This window comes from Pelodiscus sinensis, chromosome Z, assembly GCF_052426305.1.
Source record: "Pelodiscus sinensis isolate ZL-2025 chromosome Z, ASM5242630v1, whole genome shotgun sequence".
Classification (NCBI taxonomy): Eukaryota; Metazoa; Chordata; order Testudines; family Trionychidae; genus Pelodiscus; species Pelodiscus sinensis.
In genome coordinates, this window is record NC_143085.1 from 24,882,286 (window position 1) to 24,898,136 (window position 15,851).

Sequence of the window (15,851 nt, forward strand, 5' to 3'; positions counted from 1 at the left end):
TGGTGTTGACCTCCCCCTCTCACAGCTGGTCTTGTTGTGGAGAATAAAAAGAAATGGTCAGTCATCCCAGGAGGCACTGATCCTGAAGCCTTGCCCTCATCTGTGAGCCAAGAGTGACAGTTCTCAGCTCTAACAAAGGCGATTTGCCTGAAGCAAGGCCATGTACACTGTGGCCAGTGGGCCCATTCTTACAGAGGCCCAGATGTCCCCGGGAATGGGTGATGCCCCAAGAGTGTGGGCAATCCCATGTGCCGTGTGTGTGTGTCCCCAGTCTCCTTCTAGAGATGGCTTGTGGAGGGAGCGCCCAGATACCCCTTGCCATCCACCCCTTCCACCACCTGTGTGAAGGGAACATAATGGCACTTGCATAATGTTCCTTCCCTGGCTTCGGGTGACGCCTGGGACATGTCCACTGGGAGGGGTATTGGCTCCAGGGTCAGGAAGGTGCTGGTGCTGGCCTTGTCTGACTCCTCCTCCACCTCCTCCTCATCTCTCTCCTGGGGTCAGGAGGACAACAGGCATCTTGAGCCCTGAGTCCACAACCAGGGGGGTGAAGGGACTGCCCCACGCCCCAGTATGCTGTCAAAGTCTTTGAAATGTGGAGCCTGCCCCAGAGAGGTAGCTGCCCTCCCTGGCCCTGGCATGTGCCTGGTGGAGTTCTTTGGCCTTCATCCACATCTGCTCCTGGGTGCTGATGTGCCCCTTGTTGGCCAGGCTGTTTGCCATCTGGCCATAGACATCTGCATTCCTGCATCTGGTGAGGAATTCCTGGAGGTTGGTCTCATCACCACACCAGTGATGAGGTTGGTCTCATCACCTTGATAAGGTCCAGGATCTCCACACCAGACCAGGAAGGTGCATGTCTCTTTCAGCCCCTGGCAGGCTCCTGGGAGCTGCCTGACTGTTCCTGGGAGCAGTGGAGCACTGGGTGGGAGCAGAAGACTGTCTCATTTTTGGGGAAAAGTGAGGCAGGGGCAGTTGCAGGGTGGCTCTGGGTTGTCAGGGCCTCCTGCTTGCCACAAACCCTTTCAGCTGAGGCTGCAGCTTTAAGGGCTCCAGGGGAATGGGTGGGGGATATAGAGTTTGTCTAAGTGTAGACAGAGCAGCCAGCAGGGCACCTTGGGAAGGGCTGGAGGCTTCTTACTTCAAAATAACTGCAGCTGCCCTGTCTACACAGCCTCTATTCTGAAATAACTATTTCCGAAGATGCATTATTCTTTGTAGTGTTAGGTTTGCAGATTTCGGAATCAGCCTCCCATTATTTCAAAATAATTTTGAAATAATGCAGTTGCTGAGTAGATACTTGCATAGTTATTTTGGAATAATGGCCAATAGCTATAGCCAGAGGCGTAGAGAATGTGTTTTGCGCCCGGGGACAAAGGCCAAATTTGCACCCCTCCCCCAATCATATTTTTTTACTGTGGATCTGTTATTTTTAAGTCAGCAAAAAAATAAGAACATAAGAAAAAATAATCACAAACACTACTACTAGCCACAGATCCTTAGATCAGTTAGTAGATCATAGTAGGACTATCTTGATGATGTCTGGAGTAAGCTGGATGAAACGTTGGACTGAAAAGTCATCTATGCATTCAACACCAGAAGCAACGGGACATTACCATTAAAAACTTTTGTTAAGTAAGTTTAATTTTTCTTGCCTTAGCTATATCAAACTGAATAATTATGTCATCAAAATCTATTTTTTATGTATATTAATTTTATATCAGTAAATGTGTCAGTTTTTTCCAATTGCATGAATAAGTATATGTTTATGCAAAATTTCAGACTTACAAAGTATCTGAAATTTTCACAAAAGCCTGTCCTATTTGATTGACCATGGTCTATACCTGCTTTCATTTCAACAAAACAAGTTATGTATCACATAAAAATTTGTAAAGGACCTTAAATTTATATTTAAATTAAAAATAATTTTATATGAGAAAATAATTTTACACATCAAATTATTGTATTATATTAAAAAAAGACCTGACAAATATTATAAAATATACCTAAAACATAATCTATAATAATAAATAATTACAACTGTCCTATAGAAGTACATTCTCTTTGGTGTCCCTGAAAGCTATCAGTTTTCATTTGTGTGGCCTCAGAGGGCTTCAAGTTTGACATGCTTGATCTACATGTTTGTTAGTCTTTAAAGTGCTACCAGATTATTGTTTTTTAGGTTTATCCTTTTGTTAAAAAAAAATAAGTAACCCCACCACACTCACCCCTGCCCCAGAGCCAGGCACCCTGATTCCCAGGGCTTGCCAAGTGGCGTCAAACCCCACTTGCCAGCCACGCAGTTTCATGCAGTTCTGTGTTCTGCGCATGTGCAGGTCTCTCTGCACCAGCTCTTCCAGGTTGTAATCTACTCTCCATGGGTGAGTAGATTACATTATTTGTCGAGCCGTGACCATTCCAATACAACACCCCTTCCCCAGAACAGGCACCTCAGCCCCCTCCATACCAATGCAACTATAGGTGAATCTCATTAATCTTTGTATTAATCATTTTCTCATTTTTTATTTTAACTTTGTATCAAGTCCTTTTAGTTTTGTAATAAGTCTTTAGTTTGTTGTATTATGTCCCTTTCTAGAAACTTTGTATACTTTTACAGAACATAGAAACTTTGCATTAAGCCTTTTTACATAGAAACCTTGTATCTTGTAGTCTTTTTACCCTTCCCCCTTTGCTAAACTGATTGTCCTGATGAGTAAATGAGGTGTGAATGGATAAGGCATGAAAGAAAAGCATCTCTGGGCACTTGCAATGGTTGGAGAAAGGTGGAAGCCAGATTCAAGAACAATAAGAATGGGACCTGTGAAGTGGGCTCATTGAAAGAAGGCTGGACCTATGGATGCCTTGGGAGTAAGCAGAAAGTGCTCCCTATCTCAATACACTCACCTAACCCCTGCCCCAAAGCCAGTCCCCCCCCCCCCGTTCTTCCCCCCAGAGCAAGGCACCTCCAGTGCTGGGGGGGGGGGGGGAAAGGGGGAAGGAGCACTCCCTCAATCAAATCCCCCCCCCCCACCTCCAGCCAGGCACAGAGGAACATACCTTTCTTCAGAGCACTGCTCCTCCCACCCAGCTGGCTGCTTTGGCTTGCACTCTGGAGAGAGCGGTGTCAGCACTTAGCCCACAGCTTGCAAGAACAGTGGTCGCGCTGCTTGGTCCCACACCAATCCAGCACCGCCCCCCCCCCCAGTGTGGTGCCTGGGGGCAACTGCCCCCCCCCCGTTTGCTATGCCTCTGGATATAGCTCTCAACCTAAGATTTGAGAATCTGAAGTGCTTTCCAAAATTTGAGATGGCCAAGATGTAGAACATGCTTTCAGAAGACGTAAAAGAGCAACATTGTGATGTGGGAGCAGAAAGAAAGAAAGAAAGAAAGAAAGAAAGAAAGAAAGAAAGAAAGAAAGAAAGAAAGAAAGAAAGAAAGAAAGAAAGAAAGAAAGAAAGAAAGAAAGAAAGAAAGAAAGATCAGCCTTTTTTTTTTGCTGGTAGCATCTGATTCAGAGGATGAAAATGAACATGTGGCAGTCTGCACTAAGGATATTAATTAGTGGTTAATTTACTAGTTGATGGAATTTCTATTGACTACTCGACAGGCACTTCTGCATTCCTCCTTTGAAGTGTACAAGAGCTCCCAATAGGGCTCTTGTACAGTAAAACTCCATTGGTCCGGCATCCAATGCTCCGGCACTCCTGATGGTCCGGCACTATCAGGAACCCAGAAGTGCTCTGGGCAGCCAGACAATTGGAGCTGCTCTGCTCCGGGCTTCCCCAATTCAGCCACTGCTGAAACTAACCAGCAGCTGAATCGGGGAAGCCGGGGGCAGAGTGGCTGGGGTGCTGCCAGGTTGGTCCCATAGCACTACCCCTTAGGGCTGCAGGACCAACCTGGCAGCACCCCAGCTGCTCTCGGGGATGCCTGGGGCAGAGCAGCTGGAGTGCTGCTGGGTTGGTCCCGCAGCGCCGAGGGGCAGTGCTACGGGACCAACCCAGCAGCACCCAAGCTGCGGTCCTTAACATCCTTAGTTTGAACTACTTTGGATTGTTATTGAACAGAACCCATCATCAGCATGGTCACATCCTTTCTGGAATGGTAGTTGAAGCATTTAAGTGACATATGAATCTTTAATGCACCAGGCATGTAAATGTTTTGCATTGCCATCTACAATAGTGCTATGCAAATGCCTGTTCTCGCTTTCCAGTGACATTGTAAACAAGAAGCAGGAAGCTTTAGCTCCTGTAAATGTAAGTAAACTTGTTTGTCTGACCAACTGGCTAAATGGGAAGGAGCTCTGGGTGCTCCTGCAGGTTCTAAATTTTACTTTATGGGTTACTATGTTTTATTTTTTAATGCAGTTTTTTGTATGTAATTCTACATTTGTGAATTCAATCTTCATGATAAAGAAATTGCATTACAGTACTTGTATTAGATGAATTGAAAAATACTGTTTCTTTTCTTTTTCACAGTGCAAATATTTGTAACCAAATAGAAATCTAAAGTGAATGCTGTACACTTTGTATTCTGTGTTGTAATGTAAATCAATGTATTTGAAAATATAGAAAACATCCACAAATATTTAAACAAATGGTATTCTATTATTGTTTAATTGTAGGATTAACTGTGATTAAATGTACAATTCAAAAAATTGCAATTAATCCTGTGATTAATCATGTAATTGTTGTTTTAATCACTTTACCAGCTCTAATTGGAAAAAAATAATTAAAATGGCGAAATACAGCAGTGTGAGAGAAAATAACTTCAGTCCTGCAAAGGGGAACACAGGTGTATTGCACAAAGGTGTGTAATTGCAGCCCATCATTTTCACTAAAGGTGTGGAATGCATGGGGAAATCATCAACTCTCTTTGGAGTCTCCCTCACCTTTAGGAAAAGTAATGGAAGTTTAACCTCCTGCCCCAAATATCCCTGTTGATTCCACCTCTGTTTCCACAAGTGATTGGGTCTTCTAAAAGCTGAGCTTCTTCCTTTTGCCTGGCAAGGATTTTAAACAAACTGACTCAAAATATTATACAGCTTTGGAGAAGCAAGAGTCATGTTAAAATGGCCACGCATCACAGAACAAAACAATCAGGAAGTGTGGCAATGAAGAAATTATATAGAATTCTTTTAACACTTAAGAATGAACTTTATGGGAGCAATGAAAATAGTGTTATCCCTAAAGCTTCACACATTCTCCAAAGCAGCACATCTGCTAAGAATAGTGTTCTGCTGGGCAATATCTGGCTACAGAGTTAAAAACATCTGTTCACTATAGCTCTACTGAATTCAATGGAGATGCATGTGCTTACACCAGGATGAAATTTATCACATTCACACTGGAGACAAGTACATTATTTTGTTCATTGTTTTGTGACTATGAACTTGAATATACACAAGCCTTTTTGCCTTTTGTTTAGTAGATAATACATATGGTTAGAAGATGAGAAAGGAAAACATTGGAAGCTAAACAAGAAATGCTTTGCTTGTGTGGATTAAAAACACAATTTTCATTGGATCAAGTGGATATTTTTGAGTTTGCTAGAAATGATATAAATGCATTTGGAAAAGAATCCCAAAGGTCTTATCTTGTCCTTGATGACTGGCTGCAGGGATGTCATAAGCCAGTCTTTATATAGTGGCAGGGCAGGACAAATAGCCAGGACTGGACTTGTTGGATCTGAGGATCTCAGGCCACCCAGTAAAGGTGATCTGACATCAACTCAAAATGGGGCTACTGCTTGGCTCCCTGGGAGTTTGTTGTCTCCCCATTGATGTAGGCCACTTGGTCGTATGCTGACCTCAGGGTTGCATCTTCCCGCTGTTCCTGGGGGAAGTCTGACAAGTTTACCCTCACTGGTTCTCTCTTGAGAGAGTGGGGGAGGGATGGACTGGCTGGGAGTCTCACGCTCTTCCATGTCTGTGTTTTTTTTCTTTCTCTCTCCAGAAGGATCCACACTTTTGGTCTCAGACTGGTTATCTCTAACAGGATCTCCCTCTAGGATGACCTGGGAAGGAGGTATTCTGAGGCTGGCCTTTCAGAGTAGGTCATTAAATCTAGGCCAGTCCTGGCCAAGGATGATGAGATAGGCTAGAGTGGTGGTCACCCCTACTACCATTTCCTCTGTTACTTCATTTATGGTAAGAAGGACTCTCCTGTGGGAGTACGCTTTCACATCTCCATGGATGCACTACAACTGTAGCGCCCCTTCTGACATCATGGAAGCGGGAGTGACTTCCTTCCACACAAGGGTCTGTCCACACCTGAATCCAGGAGGGCTACTACTTTTTGGATGTCTACCCCTACAGGTATTGTTAGTTTTGGTGGGACTGATCTGCGGCCCAGTTTTCTGTGATGCAAATCCAGCCAAAACTACAGTCCATTTCAGGGCAGTCCCTCTGCAAATGTCCAAGATGGCTGCAGGAGAAGCAAAGCCCAAACTCAGGGCTTGCAACTCGCATTGGGCCATCAGACAAAGGGTTGTGTCAACTTTCTTGGTACACAGGATAGGGAGCCTTTGGAATTTCACATGCCTGGGGCCTGGACTGCAGCGGGGCATCCCAGATATGACTTACGGGCAGCTGGGTGCCAGAGCACTGTTCAGGCCTCAATATGGGTCTTGGGGTTGGCAATAGGCCCAGCAATGAGCTTGGAGTGTGGACCCCAGGCCCAACAGGGATTTTGGTGGCCAGGAAGTCCTCCATCAGGGTGACAACCTCACTTAGGCTATGTCTACATTGCAGAGAAAAGTCAGAAAAAGATACACAAATTATGAACCACAATTTGCATATCTTTTCCCACTTTTTTTTCCGAAAAAGCCTTTTCCAAAATTTGGCCCAGGGGGAGGAATACAGGGATGCCGAAAGAACACGTCCACTTCTTCCAGAAACTGTTCCAAAAAGTGGACGTGTCTAGACATAGCCTTAGTGTTGTCTGACAGTGCCAAAGTATCCATGCGCAGCCACAGGCAGGGAGAATCTGAGAAAATTGTTCCAGAGCAATCTGTTCTGTAGTCTCCTCAGCCAATCTCTGTTCTGGGCACAGCTCTCAGAGAGTCTTTATCTCATGAGCCACTGCTCAGGGCTGGGCTCTGGTAGGGTAGCTTACAGTCCAGAGCTGTTGGTGAAAAGCCTGCACTTGCCCAGTCTTGGGCTGCCTCATTTAGGAGTGCTCATTATGCAGTTTGGGCCACTCCAGCTAAATAGGGGGTCAAGAAAGTGGCCCATTGCTCCCAGGGCTTCCAGGAAGGTTTCTGGATTTTCATTGGGCCCCATCTTGGAGAGGCGGATGGGGCAGTGGGGTCAGTTTCCTGGAGGGAGGCAGGTAGCTGTCCACTGGGTGGGTTGAGAGGGCTGTCAGTTGCTGAAAACACTGCAGCTGGAGCTCTTGGTCCTGGGATGCCAACTGTTGCAGAATTTGTTGCTGTGGGGCTTCCATCTGCTGTACCAACTGTTGCTGCTCCTGCTGGCTTTCAGCCAGGAACTTGAAGACTTTGCACAGATCCATGGTCCCTCCCCTCTCCCCTCCAAAACAGGTACCTCCTAAGCTTCTTACTTCAGAGGTTAGGTTGTGCTCACATTCTCCACCACATGTAGCCCCTCAGGGTTCAAGGAGGTGCTCTTCCCCCTTTGGGTCAGTGAGCGGCCACTCTGCCTCACTATGGGCACCCTTTTGCATGCTTTCTTTTGCAACCAAGGTGCCCCGGCAGCAATTGAAATAACAGAAGATTTGTAGAGCAGTGGTGGGCAACATGTGACCCACTGGGGTTCTATGTGTGGCCTGTGAGACATTTTGTTTATGCTTGCTCACATGCAGGGTTGCCAGATTCTGTTGGTTTCTGGCCATGTAGTTTTTTCCTGATATTATTAAATTGACATGCATGTAAAACAAGGGATCATGACATGAGCTATGTGCTGATTGCATGCAACAGTGACTGCAAAAGCCATGTACTTCCTCTGCATTACATCAAAGTGCTGCTACGGTTTAATCAGCACACCCCAGAAATTCCAGATGTGCAAGCACAATTAGCAAAACTTCCCTATCCTAGGAGACCATTTTGGTTAAAACAATCTCATGGCCACTTAGATGAAGAGGTCCACTCATGTGGCCCACTCATTAACCTCTACTGCCCATCAATGGTAGAGTTAAAGAGAGTGGGAGAGGAATACAGCTGTGAGAGGGCAACAAAACATGGAGATATAGAGGATGGGAAATGGGGACAAAATAAGGGAAACTTGCCTCTAGACTTCTGTGTGTTTAAATCTCAGCCTTCATGTTCCATTTATGCATCTTTGGTAGACTGAATAATCCTGTATTCAATGAACCTGTCTGAAAGGTCCTGAGAGAGGCAATGTACCAGGTATAACTTTGAGAGCAAGTAATTGTATATATATTAAATATATAAAATAGGCTCTACAAGATGACATTTAAACATCTGAACCCTTACAATAGCCAAGAGAATTATTATCAAGCCACAGAATCAGAAAAAGATTTGATTTTACAGAGACCATGTTGTAGAGCACCAGGAGCAGTCAGTGACATGAATGGCCATTCTATGCTAGCATCAGATTGCAAAATTTGGGTTTTAGTCAAGCAACTTCCCTATTTTAAGGACACAGTTGAGATCCTTTATGCAGCCCTGACTCAGGCAAAATCTCCATTAAAATAAACTAAAGAGCTGAATCAGGAACAATCCATGGGAGTTTTTCTTGGGCAAATTTTGGATCAAACATCCCCAAACGGAACAAGTTAAATTGCTAAGAGGAAGCTGAAGCAGGATGAGAAGTGATTATTAGGCCTCAAATGACTTGTGTATAGATCATCTTGATGACAATTTCTTATCAATTTAGAACTGAATAAGGATCTGAACTGGTTAACTCATTACAAGGGCAATTTCCCCTCCTGAATATTCACATCTCCAGATCAAATGCTTTGAATGACCCACTTTCACCCTGACTTGATTAGCTTTATTAACACAAACATCTTCTTTATATATATATTCCTGCTTCTGTAACCACTCCAATTCATCTGATGAAGTGGGTTTTACCCACAAAAGCTTGCGCCCTAATAAATCTGTTAGTCTACAATGTATTACAGAACTATTCATTGTGATCTCAAAGGAGCTAATCACTTAAATATCTGTGAGTATCTGGGCCTTGGAGATTCACTAAAGATAAACCTTGAAAAATCTGGGATGTTTCTCCAATCCCATTTCTTTCTGTTTCCATTGCAACTTATTTATTGCAACTTGTTTTATTCTCCCACTCCAGTCCTTTGCTTTTACATATTTTCCCTGGAGCACCATGACACCTAGTTCCTTAATTCTTGCTTGGCTTCTTTCCAGATTATGTCTTCTGAAGATATCAAATGACCCAAGAAAGATGGAATTTATGAGGCAGTATTCTTGAGTGGCCCTACTACAGGCTTCTGAATCAAAAGATCTTGGTCCTCTTCCTAGGTGACCTATTGAGCTGATGTGTGTGACCATGGGACATTCTCTTCACCTCTCCGATCTCAAAGAGAGGCACAGTTTAGATGATTCAATGGTTTCTTCTGGCCTTAATTAATGAAATATTTTAAAATAAACCTGTGTATCTTTTGAGACATCTAAGCTAACTTTCAGCAAAAGACTAAATTTGTTTTAGTGAGGGCAAGAAGTGAAAAGAGGAACAATGTTTCTGCATCTATTCCAAATTTCAAAAATATTAAGTGATTTGTCAAAAGGCTAATTGTTAATTGGCTAAAGTTCAGAAAAGATGCCTTATTCAAAAAGCACATCAATCTGGATAAATTGGCAAGATACAGGAAAACAGGTCATTATGCCATCTATAAAGCTGGGGCTTTCAAAAATACTTGATTTGATTTCTTTTCTAAGCTTAATAAAAAAGTTGGGACAGTTTGCCATATATATATTTGTGGGTCCTGTGCTAATGTACGCACATGTGCCTTTTATGATTATTTCTGTATTATTATTACTGCACATGAAATTTATGTTCTTTTCTTCTAAACCCATTGTCCCTTGTTCCTAGTTTCAAAGCAATTTTTAAAATCCCTGGAAAAATATTTTGATTGACTTAAACTTATCCTCAGAACTGAGATGCAGAGGGAATCTAATATTTCGTGAAAAGTTTGTCCTCTCCTAATGGGGCATTGGTCTTAATAGAAAAATGAGCACTGTGAGAATGTGAATAAGAGCTCTGCAAAAGCCTAAATGGACTCAAAATTCTTAAGTATTTTATTTTTGTATTTGTATTTGTCTTTCCTCTCCACTTCTCTGTCAGGAAAACAATGATGGGTCTGAATGCAAGATCTGATTGTCTTCTTATGCTGCGATTATCCAGGAACTGAAGTTTAATAAAGACAAATGTAAAGTGCTCCTCTTAGGAAGGAACAATCAGTTTCACATATACAGAATGGGAAGTGACCGTCTAGGACGGAGTACTCGGGTTATAGACCTCAAGGGTCTGTTTTGGGACCCGTACTGTTCAATATCTTCATCAATGATGTAGATATTGGGATAGAGAGTACGCTTATTAAGTTTGCAGATGATACCAAACTGGGTGGGGTTGCAACTTCTTTGGAGGATAGGGACATAATTCAAAATGACCTTAGCAAGTTAGAGAAATGGTCAGAGGTAAACAGGATGAGGTTTAATAAGGAGAAATGCAAAGTGCTCCACTTAGGAAGGAACAATCAGTTCCATACATACAAGATGGGAAGCGACTGTCTAGGAAGGAGCATGGCGGAAAGGGATCTAGGGGTCATAGTGGACCACAAGTTGAATATGAGCCAACAGTGTGATGCTGTTGCAAAAAAAGCAAATATGATTCTAGGTTGTATCAACAGGTGTGTTGTAAGCAAAACTCGTGAAGTCATTCTGCCGCTCTACTCTGCACTAGTTAGGCCTCAGCTGGAGTACTGTGTCCAGTTCTGGGCGCCACATTTCAAGAAAGATGTGGAGAAATTGGAAAGGGTACAGAGAAGAGCGACAAGAATGATTAAAGGTTTAGAGAACATGACCTATGAAGCCAGGCTTCATGAACTGGGCTTGTTTAGTTTGGAAAAAAGAAGATTAAGGGGGGACATGATAGCGGTTTTCAAATATCTAAAAGGGTGTCACAAGGAGGAAGGAGAAAATTTGTTCCTCTTGGTTTCTGAGGACAGGACAAGGAGTAATGGGCTTGAAGTGCAGCAGGGGAGGTTTAGATTGGACATTAGGAAAAAATTCCTAACTGTCAGGGTGGTCAAATATTGGAATAAATTGCCAAGGGAGGTGGTGGAATCTCCCTCTCTGGAGATATTTAAGAACAGGTTAGATAGACATCTGTCAGGGATGGTGTAGACGGAGCTTGATCCTGCCTTGAGGGCGGGGGGCTGGACTCGATGACCTCTCGAGGTCCCTTCCAGTCCTATTATTCTATGATTCTATGATTCTATGATTCTATGAATATGAGTCAGCAGTGTGATGCTGTTGCAAAAAAAGCAAACATGATTCTGTGATGCATTAATAGGTGTGTTGTGAGCAAGACACGAGAAGTCATTCTTCCACTCTATTCTGCACTAGTTAGGCCTCAGTTGGAGTGTTGTGTCCAGTTCTGGGCATTGCATTTCAAGAAAGATGTGGAGAAATTGGAGAGGGTCCAGAGAAGAGCATCAAGAATGATTAAAGGTCTAGAGAACATGATCTATGAGGGAAGGCTGAAAGAATTGGATTTGTTTAGTTCAGAAAAGAGAAGATTGAGGGGGGACATGATAGCAGTTTTCAGGTATCTAAAAGGGTGTCATAAGGAGGAGGGAGAAAACTTGTTCATCTTGACCTCTGAGGATAGAACAAGAAGCAATGGGCTAAACAGCAGCAACGGTGGTTCAGGTTGAACATTAGGAAAAAGTTCCTAACTGTCAGGGTGGTCAAACACTGGAATAAATTGCCCAGGTAGGTTGTGGAATCTCCATCTCTGGAGATATTTCAGAGTAGGTTAGATAAATGTCTATCAGGGATGGTCTAGACAGTATTTGGTCCTGCCATGCGGGGCAGGGGACTGGACTCGATGACCTCTCGAGGTCCCTTCCAGTCCTAGTATTCTATGATTCTATGAGATGTAGCCAATGCATAAGAGGAATGTAGGGTTACAAGGGAGGTCAAGAGATCTTCTAGTCTAGCCTCTGCACTGAGCACCAAAAATACCTACACCACATCTGTTGTGTTTTTGTCCATCCTGTTTGGAATGGTGGTATAAAAGTTATTATATATTGCCCGTCCTCTGCCATACAGTAATAGATCAGGCACCTTACAAGTCAGCTTCCCGGTGGAGAAGTTAGTAGGCATCTGGGTGAATTTTTATTACATCTTGTTTTATTTACACAAGTCCTGCAACAGAGACGATCACAAACAGCACACAGGCCATTCAGGGATCACAATCCAAACACTAGTGCTTTGCTCCCAGGGAGCAACTTAGCCCCAAGAATTAACCCTAAGTAGAGAGGTCTCCACAACGCTTGCTGGTTTCCACAACTCCTCCAGAGATCTGCATCAGAAACCACCAGAACTACTGAATCTCTTCCATTATTATTTTTTTCCTTGCACACTGTAGAAAAGAATTTATAAAGCTATATTATGCTGCCATTTGGTGAACTCTGCCATAACACTATACACGCACTAATGTTTGAATAGCGGGCCACCCTTTAGGATTAGCATCTGAAATGGTATGGTGTCTTGGGCAATATGCGGTAACTTAGATAAGACATTTTCAGAGAAGGACATGAGTTGAACTATGAGGAGGGAAACTCCTGTTAAAGGGTAGGATCAGTCCTTTAAAAATCAAGTTTGTTTTTTCAGGTGCTTTGGAATTATTCCCTGGGGAGTCAATGCTAAAAATTCAGAATATAAGCAACCTTGGTCTTAAACAAATCCTGTGGTAATATGTGGATAATAGAGGCAGCCTATATGACTTTGAAACTGGAGGAAAGTCATGAGTCTTCAGTTCTAAAGTTAAATCCTACCTGAATCAATTGCTCTTGCCAGCTGATTATCCCTGGTGGACTGCTGTGGCTGGGATTCTTGTGGGTGGAGAACAGCTATAGAATTCCAACAGGAGTAACTGCTCACTTAATCTCAGAGCGATAGCCCTAGAGATGTAGCCGTGTTAATCTGGTCTAGCTGAAACAAAAGACAGGACTATGCAGCACTCTTGTTAGTCTTTAAAGTGCTGCATAGTCCTGTCTTTTGTTAGAGCTAGCCCTGTTAGTCTGTAATTTAAAAACGAGTAATCATTTAAAGTTCAGCAATATCAACATGGTCTGGAATAAAGATATTAACAGGTTAACACACTACAAAAGCAATTTTCCTCACCTTTAATATTTGCATTTACACATCAAAAGCTATAAATGGGACACATCCAGCCTGACGCAGTCAGCATCATTATCACTGGTCCTACAATTGACAGGTAACAATTTTTGCCGTTATAAATAGTCTGGATTCTGTAATTCAAACTCCAACTCATCTGATGAAGTCGGGTTTACCCACAAATTCTCATGATGTATTTGTTAGTCTCTGGGGGTATGTCTACACTACCCCGCTAGTTCGAACTAGCGGGCTAATGTATGCATACCGCACTTGCTAATGAAGCCCGGGATTTGAATTTCCCGGGCTTCATTAGCATAAGCGGGGAGCCGCCATTTTTAAATCCCCGCTGCTTCGAACCCCGTGCAGCGCGGCTACATGGGGCTCGAACTAGGTAGTTCGGACTAGGTTCCTATTCCGAACTACCGTTACTCCTCGTGAAACGAGGTGTACCGATAGTTCGGACTAGGCACCCTAGTCCGAACTACCTAGTTCGAGCCCCGTGTAGCCGCGCTGCACGGGGTTCGAAGCAGCGGGGATTTAAAAATGGCGGCTCCCCGCTTATGCTAATGAAGCCCGGGAAATTCAAATCCCGGGCTTCATTAGCAAGTGCAGTATGCATACATTACCCTCCTAGTTCGAACTAGGAGGGTAGTGTAGACATACCCTAAGGTGCCACAGGACTGCCCACTGTTTTTGATAATTTAATGTCTTCCCTGCTTTTTTTTAAACTCAGTTCATCTGAAGAAGTGGGCTGTGCCCATACAGGGGCGGCCCATGCCTATAAGCAAACTAGGCAGCCGCCTAAGGAGCCAAGTTACATGGGGCGCCAAATTCCAAACCCTGCCCCTTCCATTTCCCATTCCCTTTCCAGTGCCTTACCTAGAGCACGGCTTCCCTGTGGCTAGGAGGGGGGTAAGTCCTGGGAAAGGCAGCAAAAGGGGGGGTTTCCCCTGTGCCGTGGGGGGGGAGGTCGGCCCTGGGGGAGGAAGAATGTGGGGTAGGGAGGAGGGTTGGCTCTGGGGGAGGAGGAATGCAGGACGGGGTTCCCCTGGACCGCGGGGGGGGGGGGTCAGCCCCAGGGGAGGAGGAACACGGGGAGTTACCCCACAGGGAGGGGTCGGCCTCGAGGGAGGCAGGCACTGGCTTCCCCTGCGCTGCGGGAGGGGGGTTGCCCCGGGTGAGGCGCATGCCGGCTTCTCTCTGGGGTGGGGATCTTGGGAGGAGGTGGGTGCAGGGGACTCTCTCCCCCGACTGGCACCCTGTTACCTCTCCCCAGCCCCCAGAACTCCATCCTCAGCCCCCCGGACCTCAGCCCTCAGCCCCGGAAGTCCAACTCCAACCCCCCGGCCCCCAACCCCAGAAGTCCAACTCCATCCCCAACCCCCTGGCCCCTCGGTCATCAGCCACAGAACTCCAACTCCATCTCCATCCTCCTGGCCCCCAGCCCCCAACCCCCTTGGCCCCCAGCCACACAACTCCATCCCCAGCGCCTCCTCCCCAGCACAGAACCAAAACCCTCAGTCGATATCTGCCCTTGGGATTGGGGGAGGTGGTGGGGTGCCGATTGCATGGTTCACCTAGGGCTAGTTGCTAGCAGCTAGTCTAGGGCCGCCCCTGTGCCCTCAAAAGCTCATGATACATCTACATGTTTTGTTAGTCTATAAAGTGCTACCAGACCATTTGTTGCCTTTTTTTGTCATTCATAGATCACTATCTGTACAACAGAGCCAATTAATTATACAACCAAGAGAGCTACAGTAAGAGAAAGAGCAAGAAAGATTGAGAATTTAAGCTATTTGTCAATATTCCAGAATTTCGTTTAGTTGGTATTTTCATTAAAGGCAATCTATGGGATCAATACTGAAAACAGCACTGAGTCTATGAGTTTCAAGTTACTTTTAATTCTAGACAAACACAAAAAAAGTTTTCCACAAAGGAAAATTAAATAAAGTGTGTCAACATGAGAGTATTGGTCTTATTTGTCCAATGATGGTTGGAGAGTGGGCTGTTAGTTATGACTGGGGTTGAAACAAGCATAAGTATTCATCTTGGGAACATAAATGTTTGCCAGCAGGTGAGAATAGAGAACAGGGCAAATTTGTCAGTTTTCTAGGCTCATGATGCAAATATTGCACAGCTGCATTTAGCCATGTGTCTCTGGATGGAATTTGCAGCAGCTTTTCTGCTAATTTACAAAGGTTACCCCCTCCCTGATCTCTCCCTATTTCAATTCTTCATGATCCTTAAAATAGATGATAAAGAATAATTATCCTTTATGTTATGTGTGTTTATCTTAAGGAAAATGTATGTGAATAAACAATAAGCCAGGCAAAGGAAGTAATAACATTGCACGTGCTTTACCCTGATGTTTTTGCTGATAAGATCAGTCACAAAACAGTGAGAAAACTTCTTGGGGAAAGCTCAGTCTAAAGATTGTTAATGCCTTGGCCCTTTGTCTGATCAGTGGCTCTGAGCAGAGAGGGAGGACGTTAAGTTAC